This window comes from Macrotis lagotis, chromosome 1, assembly GCF_037893015.1.
Source record: "Macrotis lagotis isolate mMagLag1 chromosome 1, bilby.v1.9.chrom.fasta, whole genome shotgun sequence".
Classification (NCBI taxonomy): domain Eukaryota; kingdom Metazoa; phylum Chordata; class Mammalia; order Peramelemorphia; family Peramelidae; genus Macrotis; species Macrotis lagotis.
The window spans coordinates 789,826,856-789,840,951 of record NC_133658.1 but is presented as its reverse complement, the minus strand read 5'-3'; the positions used below and the strand labels follow the sequence as shown (position 1 = coordinate 789,840,951).

Below are 14,096 nucleotides of genomic sequence, written 5' to 3'. Positions count from 1 at the left end.
GGGCAGCAATAGTAACTACCTATAGAAACAACTCATTATCATGACAATAAGATAATCATATTCATTATAGCACTATCACCTCTAGCCAAAGACCAAGTGATAACTTTGTGAGCCACTGAAACTGCTGCTTTCCACAATGTTACTACTCTAAGTCTCAACCATCTCAAAGCAAAACAAAACCCTCATTAGATCCTACCATTCCATCAACTATTGTACTCTATTTGTCCTCTTTTTTAGTCAAACTTTAAGAAAAGCTATCTGAATTTGGTATCTCCACTTCCTCTTTTCTTTACAATCTGGCTTCTTCATGACTCACCTGAAACTCCTCTGTCTATAGTTTCCAATAATTTCTTCATTTCTAAATCATATGGCCTTTTCTGCTCCTTCTCCTTCTTGAACTTTCTGCAGCTTTTGTCACTGATGACCACCCTCTCTTCTATATTCTCTCCTGTGGTTTTTCTGACACTGTTCTATCTTGGTTTTTCTTCTCCTTGTCTAGCCACTCATTCTCATTCTCTTCTGTTCAATCTTTATTCATGCCATATTCCCTTAACTCAGATGCTCTGTCCTAGGTCTCTATTTCTTCTGTCTCTACAATCTTCCTCACTATGACTGTCTCCATTCCTGGAATTCTTCCCCTTCTAATATGAACCTTCTGGAAGCTCCTGTTTCTTCAACTTAGACATCATCTTCAGTAAGAAGTCTTTTCCAGTCATCCTGGATGCTAGTGTTATCTACTTTCAGGCTACCTTGTGTCCCCCTTTCCATATGTGTATGCCTATCTTCATATTTACAATATATCTCCCCCCAGCACTTTGAAGGTAAGGACTGCTTCCATTTTGTCCATTTTTGTCTTCCTTTTTGATTAGCATATTACCTCATGTATAGTAAGTGCTTAATAAATGTAAGTTGATTAACTGAGTGTAGCACATAATATGTTTGAAAGCCAGGACACATTCTGTCCTGAAAAGGCCCAATATAGTTATAATCTATAAAAAATTTAAATAAATATTATCATGATTGTAAATTCCTTGAGGGTCTAGATTGTCATTTTTGTCTTTGTATCCTTAGGGTCTAGGACAGTGACTGGCACAAATTAAATAGGTGTTTACAAAATGCTTTCTCAATTATGATGATGATGATGATGATGATGGACTAAAAAGCTACAATATGAAGAGTTTAAAAAGGCCATACAAAAGTAGGAGAACCAATCATGAATAGCATTCGAAGAGATATTCATCACCTTTATTGTCCTATGTAAGCCTCTCATTTAATCTGTCATCATCCTTATTAACATGGAACAATATTCCTTATTATTCACTGAATTGCTTCAGGCAGTATGTGATTCTCGGGAGGTCACTAATGTTTGGATTAATGTTGGAGAAGGGTTAGGGCAACACATGGTTAGATGAAAAAATACTACATTGTGGAAGAAGGTGAAGATGAACAATTATGAGTCAGAAGGAATATGAATTATGTGCTTAAGGCATATACTGGATATGTTTAATTACATAAATATAAAATAGATGAAGTGTGGGGGATTTACAAATAGTATTTGAGGAAAGAGCAATGATAAAAAAACTAAAATTATTTATGGAAGTTCTTTTTATAGCACAAAGAACTAAAAATGAAATTGATAACCATCAACTAAGGAATGCCTAAGGAAGTTGTGTTATATGAACTGATGGAAATAATGTAAGAATCAATTAATATGAATAGATGCAAAATGAAATAAGCATAACTAGAAAAACAAGATATACTGACTACAACCATGTAAATAGAAAGAACAATTAAATAATCAAAAATAAATGCTGAAAAATTATAATGATTATGCTTGACCCTAAAGAAGTTATTAAGACAACACTGCCTATTCTTTTTTGTAGAGATGGAGGATTATGGGTGTGGAATACTATATATCATTTTGGATTGGTAAAATGTATTAGTTAGTTTTGCTGAAACTTTTTTCTCTTTTTTATTTATTGAACAGAAAATGTCTCCTTTGGGAGGTAAGGGAAAATATGTTGGAAAATAATGTAAAAATATGTAAAAACAAAAATTTAATTGTAATTTAATAGCTTTTATTTTTCAATGTATGGAGATTTCCTATCATTGACTCAAAACTTAAAAATACACTCCCTTTGATTAAAGGTATAACTATAAAGGAATCCTGGTGAGCAGGGGTATAGCTAATTTCTACATACCTATCAGTTTATTTACCACACTGATAAATGATATTATAAATATTATAAAAATATTTTAAGAAACAAAGAAATAGAGATATGGGTTTTATTTTCATTTCAATTAAAATTATTACTTGATTAAAGCCCAGTGTTAATTAAGCAAAGCTAGATTTCAATAATTCTATCTGGCTATGTCTATTCATGCCACAATTAAAATATTCAGGAAAATACTTCAGTTTTTCATGAAAAGTGAGAAAAGTTAATATGGACAGTCCAAAATTTTTTTTAACTTCCTAGATCATACAGACTAAATACTGTTAAATCATTTCAGTCATGCTTCATAACCCTATTTTGGATTTTCTTGGCAGAAACGCTGGAATAGGATGCCATTTCTTTCTCCTATTCATTTTACAAATGAAGAACTGAGACAGTTAAGTGACTTGGTCAGGATCATATAGCTAGTAACCATCTGAGACCAGATTTGAATTCAGAAAGATGAGTCTTCCTAATTCCAGGTCCAGCACTCTACTGTGCTACCAAGCTATCCCATACTAATGGACAGAGAGCCAGTCAGTCTTGGAGCCAAGAAATCCTAGATTCAAGTACTGCCTCTGATATATGCTGTGTGACTCTGGCCATGTCGTTTAATTTCTCAAAGGTTCTAGGTAAATATTTAAATTGAAGCAAAAGCAATGACCTGAAATGTTATAAGTTATTTTTTCATTCATGAGTTTTCTATATCAATGAAATCATGGGTACCCCCTCCCTACACTAAAATAAGAATTATATCTGAGATTTTGATTTTGGGAAATCTTTTTAACCCTCGACTTTATGGTTTATAGGAAGTTTTTGAATAGGGATTCCTTCAACAAAAGTAGATAGGTGCTGCAATTTTAAGTCTTCCAGAGTCACCAGAAGCAATGAGAGGTGTGAAGGTGACTGAGCGGTATAACCTGATAAGGCTAGCAACAAGTCCTTATCAGAGACTTGAGGGCTAGTTCTTTAGCTGTTACATAGCCCTGTGTCCAATTCTGGGAATCTCTGAACTAAAATTATTTTTAATTCTATTCATCAATACTTGACTCAGGTTAAACTGAATCTGTGTAATTTCTATATGCTTCTTCCTCTACTCTTCCCTGTTCCTCTGGACATGATAGAGATTAATTAATAGGGTCAATATTCAGAAAGACATGCAACACCAGCTGCATATTTCACGCTTTCTCTGATTTGATCAAGGCAATTGCATTAATAATGGTCTTCTATATGTGTTCTGCTTAATCACACTAATAAAACATTTAAAGAAAGATTTTGAATAATATGAAATTGAATAATTTTCTTCCAAATAACAAGTTGTGCATAAATTTATAATTTCATACTTTAGCACTTTTTGTACTTTTCTCACAAGATGTCATTCTTTTGTAGTCATTCTCTTGCTTCCATGTTCTGAACATCCTTCTTAAAAATCTAAGTTGGTTGGTGAATGTAATACTTGCAGCTGCAGCAAAGCCTTCTAACAACTCCCATTTCCCCCCTTCTCATTGAAATTGTTTCTTTTTGTATTTTCATATTTAATTCTTGAGAGTTTCCCATACCTTCTAACCACTGTAAAATTCTAATTCATGGAATTCTACTACTTATTCTTCTGAACACTTTGAAATTTATACTCCCCTAAATCTAGGGAATGTGACAGATCATGTTTAGCTTTCCTGTTCCCTATCATAAACTCTAAAACATAGTGGTCACTTCCCTTGGAGGTTCCCATTCATTCCCACCCTAGCAAGTTATTTCCTTTCTATTAGTAAGAACCAGATACAAGATAGAATTTCCTCCTTATTCCTCTACTTCTCTGAAAGATAAAGTTATCATTAAAACAACTCATATTATCAACTACTTTCTTTTGACCCAGAGAAGAGTTCCAGCAGATACCTGGATAAATGAAGTCCCCATCACTACTATATCATATCTCTGTGCTAGGCTTCTGATCTCTTTCCTGAATTTCTAATCTATTTATTTTCATTTTGTCTAGATGACTCTATATCAGAAGCATCAAATTCAAAGCTCAGCGTTAGGCCAAAAAAATGGCAGCAGTAGAAGAGTGGGAACCAGATTACAATGTAATTTGAAAATGTTTAACAAAATAAAGTACAACAAGACATAGATAATGTCAATTTATGGTTTTCTGAACCAATAAAAACCCATAAGGAAATATTTCTATTTGACTTGACAGTACTGGTCAATAGTATATTCTGAGGAGAAAATTACTTCTCTTTTTTTCTATCCAATACTCAATGAAGTAATCAGAACCAAAAGAACAATTTATACTACAACAGTAAAATTATAAAAACAATTTTGAAAGACTTAAAAGCTTAATCAATAAATTAGATGATTAACCATGACTCTAGAGGACTGATAAAGAAGAACACTACCTACCCAAATGGCTGAGAAATAATGGACTAATACCCATTTATATGTAATCTATGCTTTGGTAAAACATTTAATTTGAAATAATAAGGAAAGGGATGGAAAAATCAAACTTGTAATTTCACTAATACAGGAAATTCTTTACAACTTATACACTTAGAGGCTACCTAGAATGTTAATGGGCTGTGATTTGTTCATGGTCATCAAGTCAGAAATAATAATGATAGCAATAGCAACAACAATAACAGCTAACATATAGCACTTCACATTTGTATATCACTTTGATATTTTAGCTCACAGTTTGCTTACTTTATAAATGGGGGAAATTATGGTGAGAGAGGTCATATAAGGTCTAAGGTCATTTGACTAATAAGTAAATAAAGACTTCAACTCACATCTTTATGATTCCAGATCTAGGGTGCTATATCTAACATGCCAAGATATATACATACATAGCCTGTGTAGTTATGAACTGGGTAAACGAATCTACCCCATATCTGCTTAGAAATATGAAATTTACTAGTGGAAGTATTAACCTCATAGGTAATGCCCTAAAAAACAGCCCTATGTTGTTCCATACTGACCATCCTTTGGTTAGACACTCTTTGAGAGAGGACTACTATAGAAGCAGTGGAGAGAGGTTTCTGAATGTATCTAGCTTTAGAATGAGGCTGGGGACCTTGAGTGTTGGATATATTTGTTCATGCTCAGCATTCTACAGAGTTGTAAGCTCTGGAAGTCAAGGCACAAGATGGGGATGGCTTCCAAACCAAGTCAATAGTGCAAAGATCCCAATCTGCCATATAAAAATTTAAGACATTAAACAGTCTCTATCAGCTGCCTCTCTAAAGATCCCTTTTTGAAATGTGTCTACACAAACCTTAGAGAAGGCTAGCAGCATCATACTCAAAATTCTCTTAGACAACTAGGAATTTCTTCGGTCTCTGTGCATAATGCACAAGGCTGGTATTCAGGGCAATGCTCAGGTGTTACAAATATTCCTGGAATTTATAATTTTTATATTCATCATCATATCATGTAGGCATATAACTCTCTTATGTGCTCAGTACAAATAAGTTCCTCAAAATTTCTTAGTATTAAATCTAAGTGAGAAATGACAATCACAAATATATCCCATGTGTTATTAGAATCACATACACACACAAATTAAACTAAAAGGAATGATTGAAACCATTATAGAGAACCATGTTATTGGCCTGTGATTTGATTTTGCTTATATGACAGGCATGTACCATTCCTTCTGGGGTACTATCTATTCTTTAGGAAGAGAGTCATTTATAAAAAAATAAACATTTTCTATTTTCCAGACATCAGCTTCTTCCAGCTCATGTTCTACCTACTCTATCTTCCAATGTCTTGTGCAAGGCTAGTCTGGGAGGATATTGTCTTGAGATAGTGATAAAATTCACAGCCAGGGTCACAGACTAGCTGTGTTTTTCCAGCTTGTGAGAGCTTCCGTATCTCACAGGTCTCAATGGAAAAAGCCAGATGTACAGTATTTTTCCACTTAGCTCCAGAAGGTTATTAAATCCCCTTAGACTCAGGGGAAGGTGGGTGCATTCAGTATAGGTGGTGCCCTCCTGACTGCTACCTTGTCTTTCTAATCTTACGGGAGTTGATGAGAGCCACAGAACAGGGAATCTGGGATGCAATAAAGGGCAACTAGGACTCCTCATACAGCACCTTAAAATGATTGTATTCAATAGCCATCAACTTAGATTTTATATGTATGCATATCTTTATATTTGCATGTACATGCCAGACAGGTTTGTACAGTAATAGAGCACAGGGCCTGTAGTCGGGAAACCTCACTTCCATGAGCTTTAATCTGGCCTCAGATACTTTCTAGCTTTATGATCCTTGGCAAGTCACTTAACTCTGTGTGCCTCAGTTTCCTCATCTGTAAACTGAGCCAGAGAAGGAAATGGCAAGCCACTTTAGTATCTTTGCCAAGAAAACCCCAATTGGAATCAAAGAATAAGATATGACTGAATCGACTGGACAACAAAATGTTTCTGTGTATTAGCCTATATACTCCTAATCTAGACTACATATATGTGTGTGTGTATATATATATATATATATATATATATATATATATATATATATATTTGTAAACATACCCATAGGTATGTATGAATTTATATATCTACCTCATGTTTAGGATAGATTTACCTATCCTAGATATACCTGTAATAAAGATTCATGTACAGTATACATAGATATACACAAATACTCTCATACATACATAATATAAACATTAGCTATTTAGTTTTGATGCTATTAGCAACAAAAAATTGATTCCCATCTGTTCCTTTGCAGTCTTTGAACAAACTACCCTTTGCTCTGTAGTCTTAAGTCTCAATTAAGTAACTGCTTTGCACAAAAGGGCTATAGTAGATGCTAGAGATACAAATGAGAAGTGAATGAAGTACTTTCCTTGTGGGGGCACTTTCTTAGATTCCATGATTCCAACCTAAACTAGCTGATCCATCAAATTATGTTAAGAAGAAAAAAGAAAACTTCATTAGAAAAAATAAAGGATCTTGTGAAAGACATTTAGAGGCAAGAAGTGAGATTACTTGATGTGTAAGGGCTCCCCCTCTCCTGCCAGTCAATTAGAATATAATTTTCATTAATAGTATTTATCAAATCTGAATTCAAAAAGCAACAATGTCAGAACAGGTATTAATTTGACTTAATTTTAAATCAATGAGAAATGGAAAGGCTCCAGAAAGGATGGGCAAGTATGATTATGTTTTTATTTGTATTATATTGTAATGTTGCGATCTATACCACTTTGTTCTCAAAATGGGCTGTTCCCAAATATGGGCAACATCCCTAAAAAGAAATATCTTTTAAAAACACAGACAAATTTTAAAAAGCTAATATTAACCTCAACTGAGGTTTAATAAAAGTCAGATTTAGAACCATAATTAGACCAAGATTCAGGCAAATATGCATATTTTCCCAAGATTCCTTAACATCTAACAGCATTCAATCTGGATAGGTCCAAATGTTACAAAATGGAATATATTTTTAAAGTAAATTTTATAGATGTTAGAAAAATATTTTTTAAATTCTAACTATTTTAATGAGTAGTAGGTGATTTTTAAAATCCAAACTTTTTAAAATTCAAAGACATATAACACTCTTCACTAATGAAACTGAAATAACCAATTCTTTTTTTTTTAGGTTTTTGCAAGGCAAACAGGGTTAAGTGGCTTGCCCAAGGCCACACAGCTAGGTAATTATTAAGTGTCTGAGACCGGATTTGAACCCAGGTACTCCTGACTCCAAGGCCAGTGCTTTATCCACTACGCCACCTAGCCGCCCCAATAACCAACTCTTTATTAGAATTATTCAAGCTCATGCTAAGATTTCTTTTGAAGAGGTTCATAAGTGGCTAATGGACAATTGTTATTCATTTCAAAGTATGACAAATGTATTTAATTTTTTTTCAAACTTTTATCAGATTGATAATTTAAATATTCTGAGCCAACAATTTTCCTCCCTCAAAATTATTATTATCTCTTTACCTTCTCTTATCAGATTGTTATTTGCCAGGAGTGACTTTTTCATTTTTATACTTGTGTTCTTGTGTCCTTGTACACAGTAAATGACTAATAAATGGCTGTTGATTGATTGCTTGGTTTATTAATCTAGATTCCTTATTCCACTGTAGTATAACAATGGTTGAAATGGAAGAAATAAAAATAAAAATAAAAAAGAATCAAGGGGGAAACTCATACATTATGTATATCCACTACATTCAGAACAAATATATTGATTAGATAATTGTAGTGTGATTATCATGGTAGACTATTCAAAAATATAAAAAAAAAATCACATGCAAAAAAGTAAAAAAAAAAAGACAGTATTATACAGTAGGGGTGATGAAAGAATTCTTTCTGGCAGTAGAAATTTATATTACCAAAGTGCTAGTTTGATTCTAATGAGAGAATTAAAAAAAATAAGTGATCCCAAAAGGCTACTTGGTCTGCCTCCTAGGCAATCCAACATTGACATTACCCAAGGAAGATCTTTGTGAATGCTACTTCTGAAAATCTTCAATGTCAGGAGGGAAAGGTGAGACCCACAGGGGCAGAAGAAAAGCCACTAATGCCAAATTTCCAACTGAGAAATTCTTCTTTTAGTTAATTTAAACTCTTTTCATCAAATGTAAACATAATTTTTCTCTCTGAGGCTTTTTTTATGGTGTTAGAGGACAATAAACCTAAGTCTTCTATATAATAAACCCTTCATTTGCTTATAGTTACATTAACTACACATTCCCTATTCCTTTCCTATTCTTTCCTGGTAATCATTTTTATTCTTTACTTTGTTCCTTTTTTTAGCCTCTCCAAAGAACTTCTGATATACTTGTGTCTGACTGATTTGACTGGTTCCATACTAATAATAGCTTACATTTATGGTCAAGGTCATGACTGTTCTGTGAGCCAGTCAACTCTGACTTTGTTTCATGAATGTAGACTAGCATCAGGTAGCACTAGACTAGCCCCTTAAATGTATTTCAATGGTCACAAAGAGACCTGGATACAGGAATGCATGTAGGCAGAGCAATACAAATCCATCATCAATACAGGAAACATAATTCAAGGTACATGCCCTATTGATAGTAGTGTTCTATTCACAAATGATGCACCACACATTGAAGATACAACCTAGAATATGGGAGAAAATTCTGAATGCAAGTACAGCCAACATTTTAAGGCAAGACTATTTAAAATTCTCTTCTAAGAAACTAACTGACATTGATTCAATTGAACAAATATCTATTTTTACGTGCCTAGATTCTACACAAGGGAAAATGGTGAGAAGGAGACAATTCTGACTTCAAAGAAGTAATAGTGTAATGCGGGAACATATAAATGGATGCAAATAAATATAATACCAATTCAAATGGGGTGAGAATAACAAGAAGAGAGCTAAGGGATTTAGGAGGAAAGAATTTCATCTTTGTTATTATTTTCACCTAACACAGGGTCTAGCATTTTAAAAAAAAACTGTTTTCACTGTAAAAGGGAACTCTCTCTTACCAATGTGAATCTGCAACTGTTCTGCCATTTGTGATCTTAGAGAGTTTCCTGAGTTCTGAAATAAGCTAAACTCATATAGGCAAGAATGTATCAGAGACAGAACTTGAAAAACTTGAATTCTTGATATAGAAACTGGTTCTCTGTAATAATGCCTCTTTATGTGTCTGGGAAATTCAATACAATAAAATAAATTCCTGATAAAATGAATCAAAAGAAATTAAGAAGAAACACCTAAGTTTGATCTGAAATCGGGAAGATCCAAATTCAAATTTGACCTCAGGCACTTACAAGATATGTGACCTGGGCAATTCATTTAAGCATTATCTGTCTCAGTTTCCTCATCTATAAAATAAAAATGATAACAAGAAATTCCTAGGGTTGTTGTAAGGATAAAATGAGATTCTGTTAATATGTAAGTAGGGTTAGAACAGGGAGTGGCATGGGGAAGTGTTGAGAGTGAGGAGTCAAATCCAAGTTTTTAAGGTTGTGTCACTAGGAGAACAGGGGTATTATTAAATGAAATAAGGAAGTCAGGAGGTGCTGATTTGAGAGAAATTACAAGTTTGACCTTTTTCTAATCCTAAGTTAAGGTTAACAGCAGTATATTCAGATGAAAATATATTTGGGATGATTATAAATGCAGGACTGGAAATAAGGAAATGAGACTGAGCCTGGAGAAATGTATTTGGGAATTATCTAAATGGATGGGTGAAGGCATATTAATAGGTAAGGTCATCAAGGAAGAAATGTTGAGAGATAAGCACTAAAGAGAGAATATTGGGGAACATTTACATTTAGGGAATCTAAAGAAGAGAAGTCATCAGGAAAAACAAAGTTGTAAGAAGTAAGAAAAGGCTCAGAATAATGAGGTGTCAAAGAAACTAAGAGTTTCAAGAAGTTCTTGGTGAATAGTGTCAAATGTTAAAGATATAAGAAAGAATGAAGATAGAGAAAAGTCTGCTAGATATTGAAAGAAGTAATACCTTCAGCTAAGTAGACAAATGGAAAGGAGCTAAGAGCTGACTGGCTAGAAACAAAGATATTCCATTTTATAACATTTGGACATACACAAATTAAATGCTTTTAGATATTAAAGAATCTTTGGAAAATATGCATATTCTTGGTAATGAATGGTAGGAATGAAATAAGATTGTAAGATGTGGACAGCTGAAGGAAATTTCTTTTAGGATGGAGAACACCTAAGGGGGAGCGGAAGAATTGACTGGTAAATATTTAACAACCAGCTCTCTGAGGTGAGGTCAGAAATATTTTTAAGTTTAATCTGTACACTCCTGGAAAGACTTTTTTCCCATAGATTAAGTGACAAGAGTCTGTGGAAAGTGAGAAAGAGGAAAGAACCAGTGGAAAAAGAGATTAAAAATAAAAGAGAGGAAAGAGATAATTAATGGAGTGAGATTCTGTAGCAAATATAACACCATCAAGCAGTTAGAATTGGAAAGGATGAAAATTTCTTCAGGGACGGAAATAAAAAGAAAAGGATGAAGATATAAAGAGATTCTAAGGGTAAATAGCAATTTAAAAAAACTCATTTTAGATAGTATTGACTTTCTTCAGAACACTAGGTGATGAGATGATCTGTTAGCTAAGGGAAATGGAGGGCCAACGAAGGATGAGGGAAGAAGGTTGAGTAGAATGTGAAAAAAATTGAAATAGCTGTTTCAAGAAAATACGAATGAAAGAATTCCTGAAAAGCAAAGAAGACAAAGATGAAATCAGATACCATGGATAAACAGTGCACTCAATCAGAAAAGTAATATTACATTCTCCAGCCAAGTTTGGCAATTTGGAACCAAGGGAACAAGATAGTGGAGCTTACAAAAGATTATAGATTAAGGACATGGGAATGCACAAAGGCCAGGTAGGGTAGGAATTCTGGGTTAGTACCAAGAACTTCATTAACTGACTGTTGGGTCTGAGCTCTAAACCAATTAGGGAAACAAGTGAAGTCTGAATAAAGATAATGATATAAGAAAACAGGTGAAGACTTAAGGATAATAAGGCTGGGGCAATCAGGTGGCACAGTGGATAGAGTACCAGCCCTGGAATCAGGAGGACCTGAGTTTAAATCTGGCCTCAGACACTTAATAATTACCTAGCTATTACCTCGGGCAAGTCATTGAACCCCATTGCCTTGTACCCCCCACCCCCCAAACAAGGGATAACAAGGCTGGAGCAGGTTAATGATAAGGTAAGTAGCAGGAGAGATTAAAGGCAGATTATTTTAGTTAGTAGAATTTCAGAATTCAATATTTTTTTCCTGGTCAGAATGGACTTCTTTCCTAGAGGGAAGAAGGGTATCAATGTAGCAGGAAACAATCTTTCACATCAAAGAAAATTTACTAACCCAACTATTTATCTCATCAAATTTATGCATAATTAGTATATTCAAAGATGACCACAATTTGCTTATCCTACATTGGGGCATTTTTCAAAGGCTCCAGGTTTCTCTGTTCTACTGAACATAAAACAATCCTAGTCCTATCTTGAGTGACTCAGAATGAACCAGCAGTTTGAGGTGGGGCCTGTTTTGCTTATCTCTCAAAAGCAGGACCAAAATTGAGATCTGTATTCTTATATTTTTTTGTGCATCAAAGCAGGTAGGTGGTACAGTATGTAAATCACTGGACTTGGAGTCAGGATGACCTAGGCTCAAATCCTTCTTCAGACACTTAATTGTGTGACCATGTGGAATTCACTTAATCTCATATCATCAAAATGGGAACAATAATGCCTTCCTCACAGAGTTATTGGGAGAATTAAATGATAACATATATGTAAAGAATTTTTGCAGAGCTCAAAGTGCTATATAGATATTATTCTTACTATTTAATAAAAAAAAAACTAGCCTGAATTCAATCAATAGGATAACTGAGTGTGGGATTTTGTCTCTCTGTCTCTCTCTCCATCCTCTCAGCTGTGCACAAACATCTGAGTTGTGGAAAAGTTATAAAAGATAGTGAGAACTAGGGAATGCCTCTACTTAAATAAATGGTTGAGCCAGAAGTAGGATATTCATTTATTCAGAATTGTGAACAGCCTGCCATATGCAAAGTAATGTACAAGGCAAGAAGGTACAAAGTCAAAAATGAAACTTTGGAATGCATAGGTAGATACTACTAGACTCATAAGGAGAAGATAAGGAGAAATACAAGCATAAAAGACTAGATGTAGTTTATCTGGCAGAACACTAGATGAAGTTTCTTATACTATTCTTATGGACAGCCTTGACAGATGTGGGTTAGATGATAATACAGTTAAGCACATTCAGAGCTAGTTAAATGACAGGTCTCAAAGTAGTCTTTTATGGGTTGATGTCAGTTTGGAGGGCAGTCTTTCTTTACAGGGTTGCCTTAGGGCCCTGTGATATTTGATACTTTTGGCAACAACTAGCACAATAAGGCACAGGTGACATATCTATCAAATTTTCAGATGATACAGGCTTAGGTAGGTAACTGACATACTAAAAGGAGTGAGAAATCCAGAAAGATCCTACTATTATAAGAGGAATCCACTATCATATAATTTAATCGAAATAATCTGTAAAGTCCTAATTTTGTATTTTTTTTAAATCAATGTATAAGAAAGGTTAGACAACAATTCATGTTTAAAAAAACAGGGGAGAGTTAGAAGTGGTTTCTGAACTCCTAGCTCAACATGACTCAATGTAATTTGCTGGTCAGTAAATGCAAATGTGAACTTCAGATCACTACCAAGTTTCTCAGTATCCAGAACTGAGGAGATAATAATCCTATTCACTGTCTTTGTCCCTAGTCAGGCTACAGCTGAATCATTCTGTTGAGTTCTTGATGGTCACATTCTAAAAGAACACTGACAAATAAAGGGATAAAAGAAGAGAATCAGTAACATAATAAGAAAGCTAGAGGGGGAGGCTAGGTGGTGCAATGGATATAGCACCAGCCCTTTAGTCAGGAGTATCTGAGTTCAAATCCAGCCTCAGACACTTAATAATTATCTAGCTGTGTGGCCTTGGGCAAGCCACTTAACTCCACTGCCTTGCAAAAAAAAAAAAAGGAAACTAGAGACCATGCCACATGAAGGTGAGGGAAAAGAATTATAGGCCAGAACTTGAAAAAAATGGTGAAATTCACTGGGGTGGGGAGGGGAAAATGACCACTTATTAGAGATTTGATTCAATTGTGGGTAGGAATAGATAAACTTTCTTCTATTAAATCTGAGATTTTGTGAACCCTTAGAGTACTTGGGGGGAAAAAAGAATTCAAAACCTATATTTAGAGTTGGAAAGAACCTTAGAGTACCATCCAAAGTTCAGTCCCCCATTTTACAGGTGAGAAACTTCAGAGACAATAAATAACTTACCCAGTTAAATAATAGCCAGGAAGAGCACAATACAAAGATAAGTTCAGCACTCTAT

At 34.3% G+C, this 14,096-nt stretch overlaps 1 protein-coding gene and 1 long non-coding RNA gene across 11 annotated transcripts in view; one reads left to right on the top strand and one right to left on the bottom strand.

Moving 5' to 3' along the window:
* Window positions 1-14,096, bottom strand: part of NCAM1 (neural cell adhesion molecule 1) — a 513,914-nt gene that overhangs the window by 348,946 nt on the left and 150,872 nt on the right. The gene's annotated exons all lie outside the window — the stretch shown is intronic.
* The window catches only part of LOC141508258 (uncharacterized), a 132,474-nt gene that overhangs the window by 108,796 nt on the left and 9,582 nt on the right, over window positions 1-14,096 (top strand). For 4 of the 6 annotated variants that reach the window (XR_012474374.1, XR_012474377.1, XR_012474379.1 and 1 more), the window contains 2 exons: window positions 1,072-1,257; window positions 4,207-4,468. The exons of 1 other annotated variant lie outside the window; for it this stretch is intronic. This is a non-coding gene — a long non-coding RNA (uncharacterized LOC141508258). Of the gene's footprint in view, window positions 1-1,071; window positions 1,258-4,206; window positions 4,469-14,096 lie in introns of those variants that run through there. One more of the 6 variants, XR_012474375.1, reaches the window with a different exon arrangement.